Here is a 21,575-nt window from a genome sequence, read left to right as displayed (position 1 = left end):
AGTGTAACTGCTTCTACATGGTAGCCGAGTGTAACTACTTCTGCAAGGTAGCCGAGTGTAACTACTGCTACAGGTAGCCGAGTGTAACTACTACTGCAAGGTAGCCGAGTGTAACTACTACTACAAGGTAGCCGAGTGTAACTACTTCTGCTACAAGGTAGCCGAGTGTAACTACTGCTACAAGGTAGCCGAGTGTAACTACTGCTACAAGGTAGCCGAATATAACTACTTCTACATGGTAGCCGAGTGTAACTGCTTCTACATGGTAGCCGAGTGTAACTACTTCTACAAGGTAGTCAGTGCAACTACTTCTGCAAGGTAGCCGAGTGTAACTACTTCTACAGGTAGCCGAGTGTAACTACTACTGCAAGGTAGCCGAGTGTAACTACTTCTGCTACAAGGTAGCCGAGTGTAACTACTGCTACAAGGTAGCCGAGTGTAACAATAACAATAACAGCAACATGAAATCACTTTGTGGGAAGCCTAATTGATATCCCATGCATTAATTGATTGAATTCAACTCTCCAGCGGACGACAATCAGGTGGCGGGGATCGCACTGGCCTTTTTCCCCTACCTATCATTAAGGCAAACATCAACGAGGCGTTTTATTGGCTTTGATACCAATGTATGATACAGTGGCCGAGCCGGACGTCATTATTGCCTTTTTATTATGACTACCCTTGATGGCCTGGGCCATGATTGGAAATGAAATTGGGAGAGAGCCTACAGCAACGTGACTTGGCAGACTTTACTCTGAAATAGATTATTTTTGGAAGGGAGTTTTATATTTAATTTTTATTTTGAGTTTGGGAACAGGCAGCTATTTTCCATCTTGAATCATATGAGCAGATATGCCGTTGGGCAGAGGTAGTATGATTTTATGTATATAGGCTAGGCTATATATATATATATATATATATTTATTGTCTGATACTACCTCTGCCCAACAGCGTATCTGCTCATATGATATACACACACACACACACACACACACTTTCTCTTTGTAGGTGATAACCTTTTTTTGATTCTTAAGTTTCTTTGACTAAGATTGCCTTGTTCTTCACTGGAGCCACCCCTTGTTGAAGGAATCGTCATATTGGTGAATAAGTTGGTGCACACATATGCGTATGAGTCATATTTTCAAGATAAATATTTGATGCAAGTAAAAAGAAGAAGAAAGTTGGTAAAACAGGGCTAAACTGCTTCATTCCCATAAGAAACAATGTACTGTATACATCACAGAAGATCCGATATACTTAATCACCACTCCATATCTTCATATGGAATATGCACGAAAATGTATCAAGATAAGTTTTGCAGATAATAAACGTCAAGGATACTTTATAGGTTTTGAAAAGCAAAGGCTAAAAACTGAAATTCCAAGTAGGCTACGCGAGTTCAAGACAGGAAGAAAGTACAGTATTCGCAACCTGAAGTTTTGCTTTAAGAAAAATGTTAATCATTGCAAGCTTTGTGGGAAATGAACTTGAGGGAGAGAGGTTTTTAGGTAAGTAGCGGTACAAAAAATAACTGACGATTTGTAAAAAGGCTGTAAAATAGAGGCTTTGGAGATATGATTCAAATTTATTAGAATATGATGACAGACGGCTGGTAAAGTTAAGTATACCTTAGTTTTACCAGACCACTGAGCTGATTAACAGCTCTCCTAGGGCTGGCCTGAAGGATTAAACTTTATTTTACGTGGCTAGAACCAGTTGGTTGCTTAGAAACGGGACCTACAGCTTATTGTGGAACCGAACTTCCACATTATACCGAGAAGTGAATTTCTATCACCAGAAGTAAATTCCTCTAATTCTTCATTAGCCGGCCGGGGACTCAAACCCGGGCCTAGCGAGTGCTAGCCCACAACTCTAGACAGCTGGTAAAAGGTTACTGACGTCAGCAGGACAATATGGTGCCTTACGATATCTCAGAGATACCGTTATCTGTAAGGTTATCAACGGTTGACAGACTGTGGGAAAGAATGTTATCGGCAAGAATCTTGAAAGCGCAGGGAGGAAGCGTTCGTAGAGAAGACAGGATTTTTCCATTCTTAGCCTACACCAGCAGGATTTTTCTCTGGATCCTGGGTTATCCTGAAACTCTTTGCGGACTAACCGGAGACTGTAGAGTCAAAATTTTAGACAGGGTATACTATTATATACAGCGAAGACATAACCTTTTGCAGGTACGGTCTTTCCCTTCAGAGAGGAAACAAAGAAAGATAGATTTACCAGCGAGGATACAAACAAATTTTAAATTGTTTTCGAAAGATAAATTCAGGGAAGAGTGACGAACGCTTTTTGTGGTTGTTTCATATATTACTTATAATTCTTAGCTAGCCAGGGAGGTGCAAAATCTTAGCTAGCCAGGAAGATGCAGACGTGTTTGCAGTCTCGGGAATCGCCAAGGGAAAAGTACAAAATCATGTTTGCCTTAGTAGACAGGCCTTAAAACGGATAGGTAGTTGGAGATTCAATATGTAAACAGCTGCCCCCAAGATCTTTTGAAAGCTGGTAAGCTGACCTTGAATACTGGGTGTTGAGTGGAGTTCTTGTTAACTTCCACTGACAAGAACTATGTTACGAGACCTGTATTCTTTTGCTACCGTACCTTCACTTTTCTCGGGATAGCCAAAAGTTGTTGGTTATGTGACCCAATGTTTGGCGTGGACTGCATTATTGATGGTCAGGTGACTGGAAAACAAAATACATTTCGTAATAGAATATGCGTTCCTTGCGTTTTTTTTTCGAGCTAATAGAGCAACGTATATTTCACTTGAAAAATTTTGAAGGTGTGTTAATGATTTGTACTTTATTATTTCTTATGACTTTCATTCAAAATGAGTTTGATATCGAAAGAAAACGAAGCAGAAATATTAGAAAATGAGTTTGAGATATTGCATCACGGGTTTAGGGCCTTTCAAATACATGGTTATAATATTCTGATATATATATATATATATATATATATATATATATATATATATATATATATATATATATATATATATATATATACATATACATACATACATACACAGTATATACATAGTGTGTGTGTGTAATGGAGATGCAGTTTGAAGCATTTAAGGATTTAAGGTAAATGACTCAGAAAATCGTATTTTCAAGGTTAGGATATATTGTCTACATGGATGTTATTAACCTTTATGGATAATGGTTGATGTAAGCAGATGATACCATCCAGATTGTGGGAACAGACTGGAAACTTCGGAAATTAGTAAAGGAATTTGAAAGTGAAGAAGCCCCATCTCCTTACTGGGATTCGAACCTGTACACACTGCATTCAGTGGGTTAGGTTATCACCCTGACTTAGCCTACTATGTGTGAGATCGAATCCCGCCATTGAGAGGATTCTTCATACAGTTCCCACTTTTCTTCATACAGTTCCCACTTATTTTCAGGACGCTTGCCATGGTTTAAGGATGTGCAGGGATGTGTATGCAATGGAGGGAGAGTGTCCGTCTGCCTTTTCGTCAGTTTTTAAGCTAACTAGTGTTCGCTTCGTTAACAAAAACGCTTCGCCACTGTGTGAAGTTAGGGGTCCAAATACCGTAGATACTCGGACAGGATTATGTATGTAATCAACGGGTAGGTTTGCTAAAAGCAAATGGGTGTTACAGACTAATACACACACAAACAAAGCCACTCCAACATCTTCTAAAAACATAACAGACACCTCACACGTCTCGAACTGTCGACCTAACCGCTCAACTCTCCTCGTTGCTGGGAGAAAGGGAGCTGGTGATTTGGTACGATACATTATACATTCGCTACCGGGGTCTAAGCGATGTCAGGCAGGGCAGCCGATCGAGACTACGGTCCACCCTAACGCCAAATCAAAGTCCTTCAAAAGAAGGCATCGTGCTTGCCCCATACAAAAAAATGGGAAAAAGCACGTTAAAAGAAGAGGAAGAGATCAATAATATACTTCACACTTGGCACTCCACCAGTGAAACCATTTCAGATGACACAAAGTTCGATGACCTTGACCCTAACCTTCATACTAAAGCTCTTGTTTTCGGGGCTTTCAGCGTTTGACAAACTCATCTCTTCCTTAGGAATTAGTTGGAGCTATCTTTCCTTTCAACACATTACGCCAGACGAAATACTTTTAAAGAGAATTTGGCAGTACTTTTGGAAAGTCTTTCTTCTTTCACCGTTGCATAGTCGTTTTAAAAGGATATTCTGGAAACATATGTGTTGTGGAGAGAGAGAGAGAGAGAATAAAAGCTTTGTTGCGTGCCTGTGTATGTTTGTAATGTTGGCCCTGACTTGCTGGGAGGACCATTCATTGCCCGGAGGGGTTTTGTGGGAAGGGTGGGGGATCTTTTCCGAGTGGAAAATAGCGCTGCAGAAAGAGACAGAAGGGAGAGGTGCGATTGTTTGTTGATCTGTCTGAACGTTTTGGAAGTAAGCCAAATGTCTGCCTTGTTTATTTTTATTTTTTTTCCGCTACGAAAGTTTCTCTATGTCCGGCTGTGTGCTCACCATTATTTGTAGGGACATGATTATTCCTGGGTGATGCTTAGGGTCAGCCTCCCATGGCATCGCTTTTATCATAGGTCCTTATTCACCCAGAGGATATTGTTTCGGAATGAGAATGGAGAAGGATATCTTTTGTTAGGAATTAGGGTTTAGGGGTCCAGGTTTAGCGGAACGGATACGAGTGTCGTTAATGAGGTGTTATAGGACCTGGACGGGCAGGTAGATCGGCAAGAGCGGGGACGCTTTAATCCTTTAATTGCTATGCATATGGTGGGGTCAGTAAATCACTTGTTCCAACATCAGTCGTCCTACCCTTGCTCAGATGGTTTGTTTTATTTCGTGATGTCTCTGGGATGATATATTGTTTATGTGTAGTATTTAGATTTGATATTATATGTTCTGTAGCACTGAATTTATATATGATTGCGTTGTATGTGTTTGTGTTGAGTTACAAATCTGTTTTCACTGAAAGAAAAACGTCGCTGAAAACAAGTATCGAAGGCCATTAAAGTCCGTCAATTACGCCATCAGCAAACGCCGCCATCTCCAATCCCTTTGACGACTTTCTCCGGCTCCTTAATGGAATGGGAAATGGATTAGTGGTTAATTGGGAAAGCTGCTCCCAAGGTGTTTAGGGGAGAAAGGATCTATTGACTGGTGCCCTTTCTTTCCCGGCCGTCAGGCGACTTGACCGTGTTTGGCCGCGATTTGTCTACTCTGGATGTCTTAGGTCGGCCTGCTTTGATTTGTTCTTGAATCCCGGGAACTTTCTCGCCGTCGAGACCATTTATTTACACTTCAGTTGTGCGCCTTTTTTCGTGTGCTTGGCTTCTTATCTCTCGTTTTACTCTTCTCTAGTTCTCGTCGTCTTTACTTAAACTGAACTTTTTCACTAGGCCTACCGGTAAGTGTTCACAAGCATAGGATTGTATTTTATGATTTGTGGATTTTGCTTGTTTGGCAGTTAGAACCATCTCATTCTCACCGAGGCTTCCCAACTTAGATTTACATATTGTGATGTCAATGCCGCAGTCTTATCAAAAATTTTACCAGTATCAGTAATTATAGATTCTAGCCCCCACACACACACACACATACACATATCTCATGGCTTGCTGCAGTAATGTTGTCTTAATGTCTAAGAATCTGCAACTGATCCTAAAATATTACTGAACTACTGAATTGACGTTGTGAGAAGTCGAGATATACAAAGGGGCTGCTTGCCTTTACCACTGATTTCGTTTTGCAATCCAACCATATTGTTTAGTGACATGCAAGGCCTTACTATTCTCTGACTGTTAGAGCTTTAAAATCTTGACTCGATGAATCTTAGATGTGTTTTCGGGTCTATGCGAATGAATAAAGAAATGGGGGAATTCGTAATTTGCTAACAGAATGTACTAAGAGCAAAAGCATGGCAATGCGGAGTTAATTATGTTATTGATTCTACAATCCAGACATAATGGAGCCGTGCCGTGCATATGACACTGCATTGTAGCTGCCTTTATGAATTTAATTGCTTTCGCACATGAACTCATATATATATATATATATATATATATATATATATATATATATATATATATATATATATATATATATATATATATATATATAATATATATATATATATATATATATATATATACATATATATATATATATATATATATATATATATATATATATATATATATATATATAATATATATATATATATATATATATATATATATATATATATATATACATATATATATATATATATATATATATATATATATATATATATATATATATATATATATATAATATATATATATTATATATATTGTATATATGCAATATATATATAATGTGTATATATGTATAAATGTGTATGTCTGTATAAACTTGGTGGGTCGTAATTAGAAAGCTTGAAACATTATAAAGGAAACTAATGTAAAAAAAAAATTACACTGTAATTGGTTACATCAGTCTTCAGGTGAATTAATGGAAAAATCTCATCTTGTCACATTAAGCCAGCCACTTGCTGGCACAGGCTCCTGTTTTTAAAGAGCAGTCTGCAATATGAATATTTGAGTGTACAACGCTCTGTATACAGACAGGGCAGTGCGTTAAGAGTCTTTAAACAAAGATTAAAACTGGTTAAACGCAAGAGCAGGGCGCTAGGTCACTGAGAAGCAAAGGTTAGTTGCAAGCGGTCTCCTGGAGACTTCGAATTAACGTCAACTGGACCCAGTGGGTCCTCGTTATCAGTTGACCGAATCTGATGTCTTTTTAACAGTGGGTCCCTGGGAATAGTGGTTCTAGTGGATGCAGTGTTATGTCCCGAGTCCCGTACATGGAAAAGTGCAAGGGTTTCTTACGCGTGTGATAGATACTTATTTTGGAATAAGCTGATGAGGGAAGTTCCAGTGGTCTTCGGTCTTCGGATAGATGAAAATGTGGGTTGTTTCCACCGAAATGTTTGGTAGCCTTTTCTTTTTTTTTTTTTTTTGTACCCTCTGCACGCGGTAGTATCATTTTATTGCTGAAGGTTGGGCGATTGTTTACGGTGTTAGCTCTGTATTAGATTTTATTAGCCTTGTTAATTGCTTTTTCTGTGATGAAATTTGGTTTTGGTAGTTGAGATGGTTGTTAGCAGATTAGCCTATGTTAAATTGTAGATTCTTGGAACAAATGCGAAGAGCGCTTGGCAAGGTTTTGCGTGCCATCCTTATTTTTTATTTTACATTTTTATTTATTGACCTCTTGCTTTTAAAATGTCCAGGAAAGATACATACCTTCCACTTTTTTCTTATTTGAATTTAATCCTAGAAACCAGTGATTTCAGGCTGTTTAAAAAAAGTTTCTGAGTCTGTTTTTCCTCTCAACAATTAAAGATCTCATCTATGTAACGAAACCATGATGCCGCCCATCATTCAACCCAGGGTTAATGTAAGGGCATGGGTTAGCAACCTCATCCCTAAAGACCTGTTGAGAATTAGAAGGCTTTATCCTTGCACCTAATTTGCTGGAATGGAGAAAGGCGTAGGGTAAAAAAAAAAATTCCCCTAAACGAAAAAAAAAACTTTGGCTTCCTGGACCCTAACAGTTGTAACATAGGTAGCTAGGCAAACCAGTGAAGTTCTTTATGTGATTCATGTTTTTTTTCATTGTCATGTAAAGTCTTATTTTAGAATGAATTACAGTGTGGAGTCGGTGGTAACACTTGCGGTTTTTCTAGAAATTACGTGGGTTAATATTTGGTTATATACATGTAACACAAAGAAAGCGATTTACGAGTAGTGTTGGGTGGAGAGAGAGAGAGGTTGCTAACAAAGACCGGTAAAAGTTCCGGCAAGAATGAAATTTTAAGAGAAAGGCAAACCCTAGTCACGACGTGGTTAAGTGAGGAAGCGTTGTAATTTTTTTTTTTTTTTCATTCTCTTTAAATACGTACCTGACAATCGATTGTAAAACCGGCAGTTGCAGTTTCAGACTTCTACCGTTGCTTGTAGTTGAATTTATTATCGAGGAGACGAATAAGTAAAATCTGATTTGCGTGAGTTGGCGATGTTGCTACGAACGAAGTGGAACGTCGAGTGCTCATACCTCCTGTCTTAATTTTCTTGACAGTGTCTTGAGAATGAAGCAAAAGTTAGTGGCTGTTTTCAGGGGTATTTTTTACAAAATGTGCTCGGATATTAATTTGAATATATTTCGGACCAGTTTGTTTTATTTTGACTCTGCTCTAGCTCATATGCATAATGACACTTGCTGTTTCCCTTTAGGAAACGGGCGTTTCATTTCAAATTTAGTGTCTGGAGTCTTGTTGACCACAAAGGAAAGGGAAACGAAGAAAGTATCAAATGGTGGGTTTTGGTAATGCAATAGGCCGCACTTTTAACAAACTCAAAGAAACCCAACTTCCTTTTTGTGGTGCTGTTGAAGTTTAATGACCATGTGAAATGTGAGGTGTTGCAATAATTTGATACCCATAGAGGGCAAAGACTTGTGTTGGTACCGGTATGCACAATAAATATTTGCAGTACTTACTGAACCTAATTATGAAGCTTAACGTCCTGCTGGCTGTCAAGTGATTGCGTGGTGGACTACATGACATTAATATTCACGAAAGCAAATTCTTTCTTCAGACTTGCATGGTATGTCTAACCGGGCGCCATTCGGGGCAGGGAATGACTGGACACATTTTCAAGCTCATTTCTAAGCATATCACGTTGTATCTGGTCCATCTCTCGAGTTACGTTGCGCCTTTGTTCTTAAAGTGTTCATTGCATCGTGCCTTCCCCGGGAGAAAGTTGGCTTAGCCAAGTCGCAAGAGTTCAAGTAGGCAAGTGTTTTTTTTTTTTCGAGTGCAATCTCTGATAAACCCACTCGGAACTCTATTAGTTGTTACAGGGTTTTAAGGTTGGGGTTGACTTGTTGGCAAATCGTACCCCTAGTTTGTATTTTCATATGCTCTTCGAGTCATTGCGGGAACTAGCCAGGACCAGCAAGTCAGACATGGTCCAAGGTATCATGGGTCCTGCCAACGTCTGAAGTTGTGCGTTTTCTAATTGTCAGTTGTTTTAAGACTTTTTCAGTTAAGTAGCTTGATTAGTGCTCCATTTAAGGAAACATCGATGGTACTTTGGGGCATTTCCATGGCTAGTGTGAAGTTGCCTTTTTGATATACTAAGAACTTACTTGTAAATAAATGAAGCCTAGTTTATTTTCAGTGCCTTCATATGTACATTTTTTACAAGGACCTTGGTGATTTTCATGAAGATATTGGTTTTTATACTTTTTTATACTTTTGAATCATCCCTAAATATACGGTGGAATTTGTCTCGCAACCAAAACTTTATAGTGGATCGGCCAATTTCAGTTACATTATCAACCCCGAATATTGCTGTAATTGCTGTTTGAAGCGTAGTTTGTTTAGTTTTAGAACACCATATACTTTGTCTTTAATAGTTAGTATATAAATGTTTTGTTTATGCATAGATAGTATTATTACCTAAATATTCTTTGTAGTACGCCTTATAAGTGGTCTTTCTGTGGATAACCGTTAGAGACTCACTGTTTTTTCGAACAGTTAGTCAGTTCCGTTATCTGCCATTGGTTTACCCGAGTTGTTTTGGATTCGCTTTTAGTTGTGATTCCTATCATTACCGAAGGAAATGAAGGAAGCGTGGCTTTCTTTGGGAGGAAGTTGGGTGTCAATAGTTGGCTTTTAGGGTTCTTCTACGCGTTTGTGGTAAGTAGAAACTCCTTTATTAAACTCTTGGTTTGATTCCTTGTAAGGAAGCTTCGCCACAGTTCTTTTTCCCTGATCTGCAGTTAATCGAAATTTTACTTCATTCGTTTGTGGGGAAAGAGTAGTGTTTATCCGTGTTGATTTTACCAGTTGTCAGTAGAGGAGAGACAGGCTCTTAAAAGGGACCTTTTGGTCCGCATTCTCCCTGAATAGTAATTATGCAGCATAAGTTATCTGAAGGTCTGTTTATAGCCCTTGGAACTGTATATTTATATAATTTAAGACTGTTCTTTCTTCAAGTGTCATGAACCAGAGAACAGATAATACTGAGGCTGTTCTTGCTTTAAGTATCATGAGTCGGAGAACAAATAGGTAACACCGAGACTGTTTTTGCTTTAAGTATCATGAATCGGAACAAATAACAGGATGAATCATACCCAGAAGTACTAGACAGGGTGCTCCATTAACTCCGGTGTCAACAAAGTTGGTGACCTTTGGCTGCAGGGTGACAAACCTGCATGATTTCAGTTTTGCCACCAGCATTGGTCGCTTCATGAGAAGTCCGGTGGCAGCATGCGAAAAGCTTGGCTGAAAATGTACACGCGTGACATCGCCTTGAGAATCTTTTATGTAAAAGGTGGCCTTCGTGCAAGTTACTCTGAGAGGTTGTGGTAAAGAAATTTTTGTTTGTTTCCCAAAGATTTATTTTGCTGCGACTGTATGTTTGTTTACTGCGTAATTTTCCATGCAAATAGATGTAGGTACGCAGTCGTGCTTTGGTTACACACACATTCAAATATGAATGTATGAAATGGGTTTGGTCTAATTTCGTCCCGTTATTTGATAGGAAAAATCATAAACTATTTCTTTAGTATGAGGACATTCCGCGCAGCGAATGTTTGCCAAGGATTGTTTGAGAAGTTATTCCACCCGATTATCACCATGCGAGAGAAAGAGCTCGCAGAGCGATCTACCGTTAGAACTTATTTGTTTGAAAAAAAAAAAAAAAAAAAAAAAAGATCCGTGTCGAGAGGTGGTGCTTTCTTTGAGAGTCTGCGTGGTGGAGATTCTAATGCACCACCCGTGATTCATGGGTGGCCTCGGAGTCTTTGGTGGGCGCGAGTGAATGGAACTACTGTAACATCTGGTTTGGTCGAGTGAGTAGGTGTTGCCAGTTTGCACGTACAGTAGATATTTGTATTATCAATATTATTATATAATCCCCGCATTTTACGACGCATTTGAATTATGGAGGGAGGTAAGGCTTCTAAAACAAAGATCTTAGGGAGAGCTTATGTAGCCTGGGGGTCGTGTGTGACACCTCATCGCATAACGTGAAACCAGACACTCGTTTTCCTTTCTCCGTTGTCAGTGTTGCCGCCGTTACCCCCGACCTCTACCATCCAATCTCCCCCCCTCCTCCCCCCCCCTGCTACCATTGTGCCGTCCCTCTCCGCTTACTCCTCTCAGGCCATCTTGTATGTCTACTTGCTATGGTTCAGCAGTTCCATTCCCTTTTGAGGCTGGTTCTTCACTGCTTTCTTTTGTCTTGCGTTCATACTGGCGTGTTCTTGTGTGTTTGTTATATACTGCTTCTCAACAGAAAATTCTCAGAATGACAACAGCTAGGAAACATTTCTTAGCGGTTAATTCTACCTCTCACAGCGCTACTATAGGCACAGTTAATACAACATGGGTGTACAGTAGATTCTTTCCCCCAACGAATTATATATCACGATTCATAAAACATAACTCGGAATTAATCATGTCAGACCCATCAATAATGAACAGCTAAAACGTCAGAGAGAGAGAGAGAGAGAGAGAGAGAGAGAGAGAGAGGGGGGGGTCTTAGGAGGGGTGGCGAGAGAGAGCGAGAGCGAGCGAGAGCATACTAACGGGCCTAAGCTTAGTTTCTTCCAACCCAGCTGTTGTATTTGAGAAGGGGTAATTAGAAAAGTACCTTCACGTATAAAGAATGTCGGAGGGCAGAAAGCTAATTTGTTTCATAGACTCGAAATCATAGCTCATTTGTAAGGGATTTTCTCGCTATTACATCCAATATTTCTTATTTTAACGCGGACTTCATGCACTGAAGTCCAAGAGATTATGAGCACCGATGAAGGGTAGATAGTGCAGGGCGTTTTAATGAGATTGTCTCCTTGCGAGCTATTGTAATTTTGATCCGCAAAATCTAATTGATTTAAATCATGTTACTCACATTTTACATAACAGCCCGGAAGTGTTGTGTTTTAATTCATGATTAGCATTCCATGGATTCTCCTCTTTTTTTTTTGTGGTATCTTGGTCAGGCTTAACGCAATAGGCCTCCCTCCTTATTTTAGGCTTATCTGTTCCCAGTGGAACCACTTTATTTTAGATGCCCTTTTTTTTTAGGGGGAAAGTAGTGCCGAGTGGAGGTAAGTGTATAGATTTATGTACGTCGTTTGTTATGCGGAGAATAACGTTGCTTCGAGTCATAATTTTGGCTGTAGCGCGAAGTAGCTATGCTCGCAGAGGCCTATAACCTCCGCCCCCTCCAACTCTCTGCGGATGGGAGAGGAATTGAAGTGAAGGGCAATGATAAATGTGTGAAGAACTGGGTTTCATGGCTGGTAAGTGATGAGGGAGATGGGCATAAGTATTTTGTTGTTACCTTAATGTTTTTCCGCTCAGTGAGGCAAAAGGTTTGTTTGCTGAAGTTGAAAATGTGGGTAGTCTTGGGAAATCCCCTATATTATTATTATTATTATTATTATTATTATTATTATTATTATTATTTAAACAACTGACCCCAGTATGAGTGATGTTGCCCTACTTACCAAGGACGCAGGACTATTTTAACGCCAAAATTAAAACTTTCAGTAACAAATAGATTTTGTATCAGCTTTAGGGTAAACCTTTCTTAATTTAGATGGTACATAGTTGGTGCTTATAATCAACGCACTAATCTTAATAGCCATTTGATAAACATTGCAACAGTGTTATCCCAACAAACCAGTTGCAACACAGTTCAGGAAAACCAGAATTAAACACAGCTTGAGTAAATGTGTCTCACGTTTTGTCTAGTGGTAAGCAGAATTGAAAGGCAAGGTCTTAAGATATTTCAGATGTCTTGAGGTTTCAAGTGGTTTTTAATTAAAAAAAATTTCAAATTGAAATGTACGGTGAAACTGGAAAGGTTTAAAGTTTATTTTGGTGAATGAATAATAACATATTTTCATTTTGACACGTCCGGTACACATGACATTCGAGGTGATAACTGAAAATGGTCAAGATTTTTTTTTTGCCGTATGTTAAAACTATTATTCTGTTAGGCTTATATTGGTCTTGAGCTTCTCATTACTTTGATCTTCAATAATTTCAGCAATTTTAAAGATAGGACACTGGGCTTGGTAATAATATGACTTAAGACGTAGGAACAATTGTTTTAAGTCTAAAGCACTTCCAACCCACAAGTTTTTACAGGTTCTGTAAATACTTCAGAAAAAAATTACTTTCATGAAGCATTTGTCACCATACCTCGAATCGCGTTCTAGTGCACTATGTCTGAATTTTGCATCTGCCAAATAGGTTGATTCGTAATAGTACGTTAAAGGGATAACAGCTTCTGATAAATCTTGGGTGTCATTTTTCCTTAGAGTAAATGTCCACAAATTGAGTTAGAAATGTATCTTGAATTGAAGTGTTCTTTGTCTCTTCTGTTGTTGTGTTATCGTTTTTATTGATTGATTGAATCAACAATGTCAGCTGGCTTTTGATACGCTTTTTACCGCCTGACGCGTTGCTCAGTATGAGAGAGAGAGAGAGAGAGAGAGAGAGAGAGAGAGAGAGAGAGATTTTAAAGATAAGAGGCAGAATGATTGTGGAGCGAGTGAAAGATGAGTGGGAGAGCCTGTTAAGTTTTTAGTGATTAATTAATGATGAGTTGGTAGGGAGAAGAATGTGGCAGGGTGGAAGATTCCTCCGCGGACGGCCTTGCTGCCTTATATGGAAGTCTTCTGTAATGACTAACAGGGGATAGCGGAGTAGGCTAGGACTCCTTCTTAGGTGCAGAGAGAATATAAAACGCTGGTGAATGTATTCGTGGAAACCATTGCAGGAGAACTGCAGAGTTTTAACAGTCATTTGTTAACTTCGAATTCCTGAGAGAGAGAGAGAGAGAGAGAGAGAGAGAGAGAGTGCAGTTTGGCGAGGGTTACCTCATAGAGGCCCCCCCCTCTGTTTATGGTATAAAATTTGACGGTGTAGTGAATAGTCCAATGTAATTATACAAGCATCTCTATCTTTTCATTTCTCTCCCCCTTGCTTGTGTCTGAGCAGTTGACTAACAACCAGTGACGCAATTCACTGCTCAGGTCAGCAGAGGCGTACTGGATTTGAGGGAACGAGTTTTTCGTCGAGAGAGAGAGAGAGAGAGAGAGATTGTCTTTGTTAAGGTTCGAGAGGGTGCTTCTCTTTGTTGGCTACAATAGAACGAGTTTTGTAAGGTACCAAGTTCACTCATCTCTGCGTACGAGATGTTTGAAAGCACCCTCCCCCCCTCAGCATCTCTGCTTTTTTTAAAATTATTTTTCTTTCTCAGGCGCTCCTCCTTTTCTTCATCTCTTATTTGGGCATGACGAAGGACTGTTGGAGTATGGTCTGAAGGTAGAATATTCAAACAGGTTAATAAAAGCACCGGGAAAAGCTGTAGATGCCATGTTGACTTTTCTTGAATAACTGGATTAATATTTTCCCTGTCGGGTTGACAGTTATTGTCATACTGTTATATAATGCGCTACCATTTCGTAATAAGGTCGGCGCATGTCTCGTGTGCGTTTGGTTGTAGATTTTACTACTTTCCCTTCTTCATAAAGTTCCAACATGTTTGTGTTTTGAAAACCCTCCCGAGCATCCAGCAGAAAGAATGGTTCAGTAGGGAAACAGTAATTGCCACAGGAAGTACGCCGCCTCACATGGCATCTTCGTTGCGAGAAATTATTGTTTGGTTAAGTCATTATTATTTCTGACAAGTCTAATGATCACGTTCACGGAAAGTATGAGATCCCAGTTTCCGGTCTAGGCCTGCTCCCCTTACGAACATCTGGCACAAGAGTATTATAATTATTCACAGACGGAAATGACTTCTTGTGGTTATATGAGTATCTCTGTAAAAGGAGCTCTCTTACCACGGGTTTTGCCATACTTGCGACAGTCTGATAATTGTAGGTTATATGATCCGTGAACGAGGTTCCCTTTAGTTCAACAGAACCGGCATTGTAATGTATGTACATTAATTCAAAATGTTTGCTTTTTCTCCAGTGTTAATGAAAAATGCGACTTGGAAGTCAGATTTCGTAAGAAGACAAAAGTCCAGCGTTTATTCTCTGGAAAGTCATTGAACAAGTGAATACTTCTTGTAGTATATTTCGTTGCAGTAAGATGCCTGCTGAACGTTATCTTTTGCTTTTTAATGTTTGTTAAGGTAATAAGATGTTCTAGGATTGGTTTCTTGCTTTGCTGTACCTTGCAGACTGTGTTTTCTGGCACAGGTTTCAGCTTCATCCCAGTGCTGACAAATTCAAATTAATGACTATCAGTCTGCTTAAATCCTTCACTTCTTCAAGTGCCCTTAGCGAACTATTCTGGAGAAAGTTCATTTTTGGGGCGAAGGAGATTCTGGAGGGAATTATGGATAGTGTCTTGGTGCCACAATCCTGCTGGATGCTGTTCCTTCACGTAAAAATCTACTTTTGGATCAAAGTTACCCGGTATATAGACAGTGTCATCGCTCAGAGAGAGAGAGAGAGAGAGAGAGAGAGAGAGCAACCTTATGGGTGCAAATGTAAGATAGTATGTTTATAACGGGATGAGCTAAGCTCAGTGACATCAAGGCAAACTTGCATCATTTGACATTGGAATGCGAGCCCCGTATGTCACCTGTGGTCGAAAGGCGTGAGAAAGCTCCATTACTTGAGCGTCCACGGACTCCAGAGTTGACCCATAGCAAGTGCAAGTAGTGAAGGAACCTAACGGTATCCGGAGGTGCACCGTCCTAATTACCATACCTGTAGTATGTGGAGTTCGCGGCAGCATCTGGTGATCTATTCATCGCGCTTTTCCTGAATGAAAAGAATTTGTCGAGAGATGACTGGCTTACGTGGCGTTTTGAAAGGGAACTGGAAGGTATATGAAGAGAGTTTAGGCCTACTTGGTAAGTTAGTACCTTCAGGATGATTGGGAGAGGGAGGGCGTTGATCCAGGCAAGGATCCAGGAATGGGCGGTCAGGTGTTAGGAATGGGATGAAGTACACCTGGAATTGGAATAGTGTTCAGGGAGGAGAGACGAGAACCGGTCCTGGTTACACGGCATCCAAACTATTTGTGTTGGCTAATGGAGAGAGAGAGAGAGAGAGAGAGAGAGAGAGATTAAACTTGTAAACCTTGCTCAGCATCATTTGCAGTCGTTAAGCGAATCGTAATTTGCGTTTATGGAGATGGCCTTAACTTTGCAGAAGTGATATGACTGCATTATGAGGTTTCTCATTATAAAATATAGCAAACCCCCAAAATTTTGTATGTTTACTAATAATCTCAATTTTTAGCAGTATTCTGATGTTTTTAATATACCTTTGAGTATACAGTATGTATATGTATATATATATATATATATATATATATATATATATATATATATATATATATATATATATATATATATATATATATATATATATATATATATATATATATATATATATATTATGTATATGTATATATGTATATATATATGTATGTATTTCCATTCCCATAGTAGGGGACATCTCATGAAAAAAATTTAAAAAAGTCTTGTCTGGTTTTTTTTTCTTCAAAAGGGCCTTTCGTTCCAAGACCTCTCCATACAGTCATATTCTCCTTCTCCGTGCCAATCCTTCCAGATTATACACTTTTTTTTTTTTCACCAAATAACCTTCTCCATTATGTTCACGTGACCCAGCGCTTGACATTTTGCTGATCAATATATTCATCCAGGTAATCTTTCTACTTCACCTTTCGTGATATTTTTACACTTCTCAACCAGCAAGGTGACATTTCATGATTTCTTACCGAACTATGGTGTTAGACTTTGCATCCAAGATTGCTTTGTTGTTTTTCCTGCGTACGAAGATAAACTCCCCTACCTGTTATCCCATTTTTTAGGAGTCTTCTATACAGCCGAAACGCGTATCTCCAGCAAATATGAATGTAAAGTAAATCGACTGTGCACTTGCTGTCATTTAGGATTACCAAAAGAACCAGGCTAGAACTGTACCTTGTGGAGCACCAGATGACTGTGGCTGGTTTGGACAGCCTAATGCATCATTTGGTTTGCCGGGCAGGTGATAGCGTGTTGGGAGGTTTCTTCCATCAGGCCGTTCGTTTTGTATTTGCTTAGTTCTCTTAACAGGAATCGTGCGGATTGGCAGTAATCAGTTTTTTTTTCCTGAGATTTTTATTAAGTCGTTTCTTTTGTAGTTATGTCTTCTTTAAACTAGATATTCGTTGTCCGTCTGGTCAAAGAATGCTGTATCATCATTTACATTATAACTTGGACAGGAACATGACTGTACAGATGAGTATTGCATCGGTAGGCTGTCATATTTTGTCAGGGGAATGTGGAAAGTGAGTCATTCTCTTTAGGAAACCAATACATTTTCACCTTCTGCCTTTGTTCGAGCATGAGAATGGAAAAATGTAGTTTTTTTTTTTTATACCCGGCCTACACATCTAGCTCAGATTGGTTTCCGGATTTAAGGGAACTGTCTGTTTGTTTGATTTCTGGTAGATGGTCTGTTATCTTTAATATAGGACCCGAGTGTGAATAATGAGATGTAAAGATTTTGAATTTTTAGCTAGCTGAAATGGGTTATTATGATCTCGTAGAATATCCATCTCGTGTTATCTGGTCGGGCTTGATAGTTTTCACTCCAGTGCGACATTTGTCTTGTGGTTCGTAGATACTGACTTTGTCATTTTCACTTTAGTTTTTCACAAGTATTTCTTCCCAATCGATTGATATCGATTCCTTTAGCTATGTGAAGGGAAATGTCATTAGGTTTGAATGTATGCTGTAAGCAGTGCCCCAGATAATTATATAGACGATAGAGGCGTAAGAAGTTCATAGAGGTTGTTTATTCGGTTGTGATTGTTCAAAGAGAATGAAAAATAAAAAGCTTCACAAAAGACGTCATAGGCCCTGTACCCGAAGGAGGGTTTTTCTTCCAACTTTCTTTCAACTGAATTATCACACACTGAAAATATGTTTGGCTTTCACCTTGCGTATAAAAACACCCTTTTTGTATAAAAACTTTTTTTTATGTACAAATTTCCCGGCGTTGCGGGAAGTGAAAAGGAGCAATATGTGGTGGCGGGTTAGAAGAATTACCTGGCAGCCTTGAAAACAACCCTAGCTCTTGGTAAGAATGGGACAGGCTGTAGTGTGTTAAGTAAAATTATTGTATGGAGGCGCTGTGCTCGGAGGAGTTTCGCTCTCTCTCTCTCTCTCTCTCTCTCTCTCTCTCTCTCTCTCTCTCTCTCTCTCTTTGTGCTTCCATTGTTTACTCCTGGGAAGTTGTGTAGACTATGCCATCTGTCCCGTACGTTATAGGATGTATGCTCATAAACCGGAATTAAATTTCCTCCCCCTTCCATTTTGGTGTTGCAAGAAATGATGTGACTTTAATTTATATTACACCATGACAAGAATGGGCCCGATTCTCTGCGTACACGGCCAGCATTGCAGTCGAATAGATTGTAGCCCATTGCCTGTGTCGTAAATTCTGGACTGAAACTCACCTCCGACTCAGTATATAACCAACTCTCTCTCTCTCTCTCTCTCTCTCTCTCTCTCTCTCTCTCTCTCTCTCTCTCTCTCTCTCTCTCTCCCCACTTACAGAAGATTGCATGGTTGTAGAATAGAGAATGGTATTATGCCGATGGTTGGTTACTTCACTCCGGGTAGCTACTGATTTATTTGCAGTTTCCTTTAATTAACTTTTCGTTTATTGATAGGATTATCATCGTAATTTTCTTCTTATCAGAGTTGTTTCAAATGTTGTTTTGGTTACTGACATGTACGTTTCAAAGTGCAATTTGATTCATTTTTAACCTGTTGAAGCACCATATATTATGTACTTAGTATCTTTCGAGTTTGGACGAGTTATCTACCTAGTCTCCCATTTTATAGTTAAGAAAAGTGTTTTAAGTTACTTTCGTTAGGAGATAGATAGATGGATAGATAGATAGCTCGTGTTGTAGGATCCATGTCATGGTTTTTACCAGCCAAACAGCCTTCTTTCAACTCCTCGGCGAATTGGTATTCTTTAGCCACGATCATTTAAATCTCATTTTGCTTTTGTTTGACATAGGTTGGAAGCTAAGTATATGGTAGTGAGTTGACTTCTGTGTGTCGTACCTGAACCCCTGAAGGGTAGCATGCTATATAGCTTCCCAGTGAGACCGTTGTCTTGTTCTTCCAGTGATTTCTTAACAATATATATATATATATATATATATATATATATATATATATATATATATGTATGTATGTTGTATGTATAATGTATATCTTGTTTGCGTTTCATGGCCCATATTGGGGAATCTGAGTACATTCATTTCTAATTTCTCTTTAGGGGTTAATCAGAGTCAGGGCTAGATTAGGTTGCTCTCTCTCTCTCTCTCTCTCTCTCTCTCTCTCTCTCTCTCTCTCTCTCTCTCTCTCTCTCTCGTATATTTCCTCACATTGTCTCGGTTATTCATAGCGAAGTACGGTACGTTGGCAGATTATCATTCATGGCTCCATATTGGGTATTACGTATTAGTGTATGCTTGATACCCCGCTGTTTTGTCTTCAGCTTAAAATCTTCAGAAATCTGACCTAGCCCTGTCTAGGTAGACATCATTTTGTTTATTCACAAGGATGTTTTGTCACTTGTGAATTACACCTGGAGTAGTAATTGTCACGTGATTAAGATCTCGGGAACGGTGGTATCCGTTTGTTTTCGCCGTCAGTGGTCTCTTCCCAGACACTGATCTGACTGACCTTTAACCTGGTTGGACGATGGCATACGCGTACGTACCCAGCCAACTTTAAGACCTCATCTGTTTGCTTCCCTCCGAGTTTATGCTTTAGGATTTGTTCACAGTGTCTACATGTATTGGCTCTCGTCTGTTTTCGATGTAAATAATCATTGATACAGCGCATAACTTGTGAGACATGAAATAATGGAAATAAACCTAAGGTTGATGGTGTGAATAGCGGGTCCCAAAGTCAGTCATTGGTGTGTCGTCATTCACACTTTCATTTAGCTGCTGTCAGCCCTACCATTTTCTGTTGTTCACTGCATCTCCAGTACAGTCTCTCTCTCTCTCTCTCTCTCTCTCTCTCTCTCTCTCTCTCTCTCTCTCTCTCTCTCTCTCTCTCTCTCTCTCCCAGCTATTTTGTATGTGTGAAAAAAGTCATTGATCTTGACGATAAGTATTGTCAAAATCATCGTGATATGCTTGGATATCCATGACTCTTATTTCGTGGTTTAATATAATTGTTGTGTCCACCTTATTTTTTCTACCATAAGTTTTTCCTAAGTCACCTTGAAAACTATATTTCTGGAGGTTGTGCTTGTAAATGTTTGACAGGGCGTCAGTATCCACGTACAGTTAAGGTGTGGTTACCGAGATTAATGTCAGTGGCCTCGGTTGAGATTTCGATATCATAGTTCCCAAGGGCAGAAGTCTCTCAGTCTTCTCTGTCAGTCTTTGGAACAGCCTTCATGGCAACCCCCCCTTTGTCAGTCTGTGGAAACAGCCTTCTTGGTGGCAGCTCCTTTACAGGCAGCCACTGGAAAAAGCCGCCTTGGCAGGCCTTTTACTGTAACCCTCTACTGTAAAAATATGGAAACAGCCTTCTCGGTGGTGGTTAATTATTCTACGTCTGTGGAACAGTCTTCTTGGCAGCTGCTGTAGCTCTACTGTCAATCTAAGTAACAGCCTTCTTGGCAGGCCCATTCCATTTGTGTGGAATGGTCTTTTTGGCAGTGTTATTGGCAGCTGCTGTAGCTGTACTGTCAATCTAAGTAACAGCCTTCTTGGCAGGCCCATTCCATCTGTGTGGAATGGCCTTTTTGGCAGTGTTATTGGCAGCTGCTGTAGCTGTACTGTCAATCTAAGTAACAGCCTTCTTGGCAGGCCCATTCCATCTGTGTGGAATGGTCTTTTTGGCAGTGTTATTGGCAGCTGCTGTAGCTGTACTGTCAATCTAAGTAACAGCCTTCTTGGCAGGCCCATTCCATCTGTGTGGAATGGTCTTTTTAACAGTATTATTGGCAGCTGCTGTAGCTGTACTGTCAATCTAAGTAACAGCCCTTCTTGGCAGGCCCATTCCATCTGTGTGGAATGGCCTTTTTAACAGTGTTATTGGCAGCTGCTGGCTGTACTGTCAATCTAAGTAACAGCCTTCTTGCAGCCCCATTCCATCTGTGTGGAATGGTCTTTTTAACAGTGTTATTGGCAGCTGCTGTGGCTGTACTGTCAATCTAAGTAACAGCCTTCTTGGCAGGCCCATTCCATCTGTGTGGAATGGCCTTTTTGACAGTGTTATTGGCAGCTGCTGTAGCTGTACTGTCAATCTAAGTAACAGCCTTCTTGGCAGGCCCATTCCATCTGTGTGGAATGGTCTTTTTGGCAGTGTTATTGGCAGCTACTGTAGCTGTACTGTCAATCTAAGTAACAGCCTTCTTGGCAGGCCCATTCCATCTGTGTGGAATGGCCTTTTTGGCAGTGGTATAGATACTGAAGCTAGAGAGGT

General features: G+C 39.6%; 1 protein-coding gene across 8 annotated transcripts in view; it reads left to right on the top strand.

Moving 5' to 3' along the window:
* Positions 1 to 21,575, top strand: part of PlexA (plexin A) — a 117,660-nt gene that overhangs the window by 34,593 nt on the left and 61,492 nt on the right. For 2 of the 8 annotated variants that reach the window (XM_067106833.1, XM_067106828.1), the window contains exon 1: positions 9,627 to 9,754. The exons of the other annotated variants lie outside the window; for them this stretch is intronic. The gene's annotated coding sequence lies outside the window, so the exon portion shown is untranslated. Of the gene's footprint in view, positions 1 to 9,626; positions 9,755 to 21,575 lie in introns of those variants that run through there. 8 annotated transcript variants of the gene reach the window in all.

The sequence above is a fragment of the Macrobrachium rosenbergii genome, chromosome 7 (assembly GCF_040412425.1).
Source record: "Macrobrachium rosenbergii isolate ZJJX-2024 chromosome 7, ASM4041242v1, whole genome shotgun sequence".
Lineage (NCBI taxonomy): Eukaryota > Metazoa > Arthropoda > Malacostraca > Decapoda > Palaemonidae > Macrobrachium > Macrobrachium rosenbergii.
Note: the sequence above shows the minus strand (reverse complement) of the source record. Positions and strands in the feature narration are given on the sequence as shown.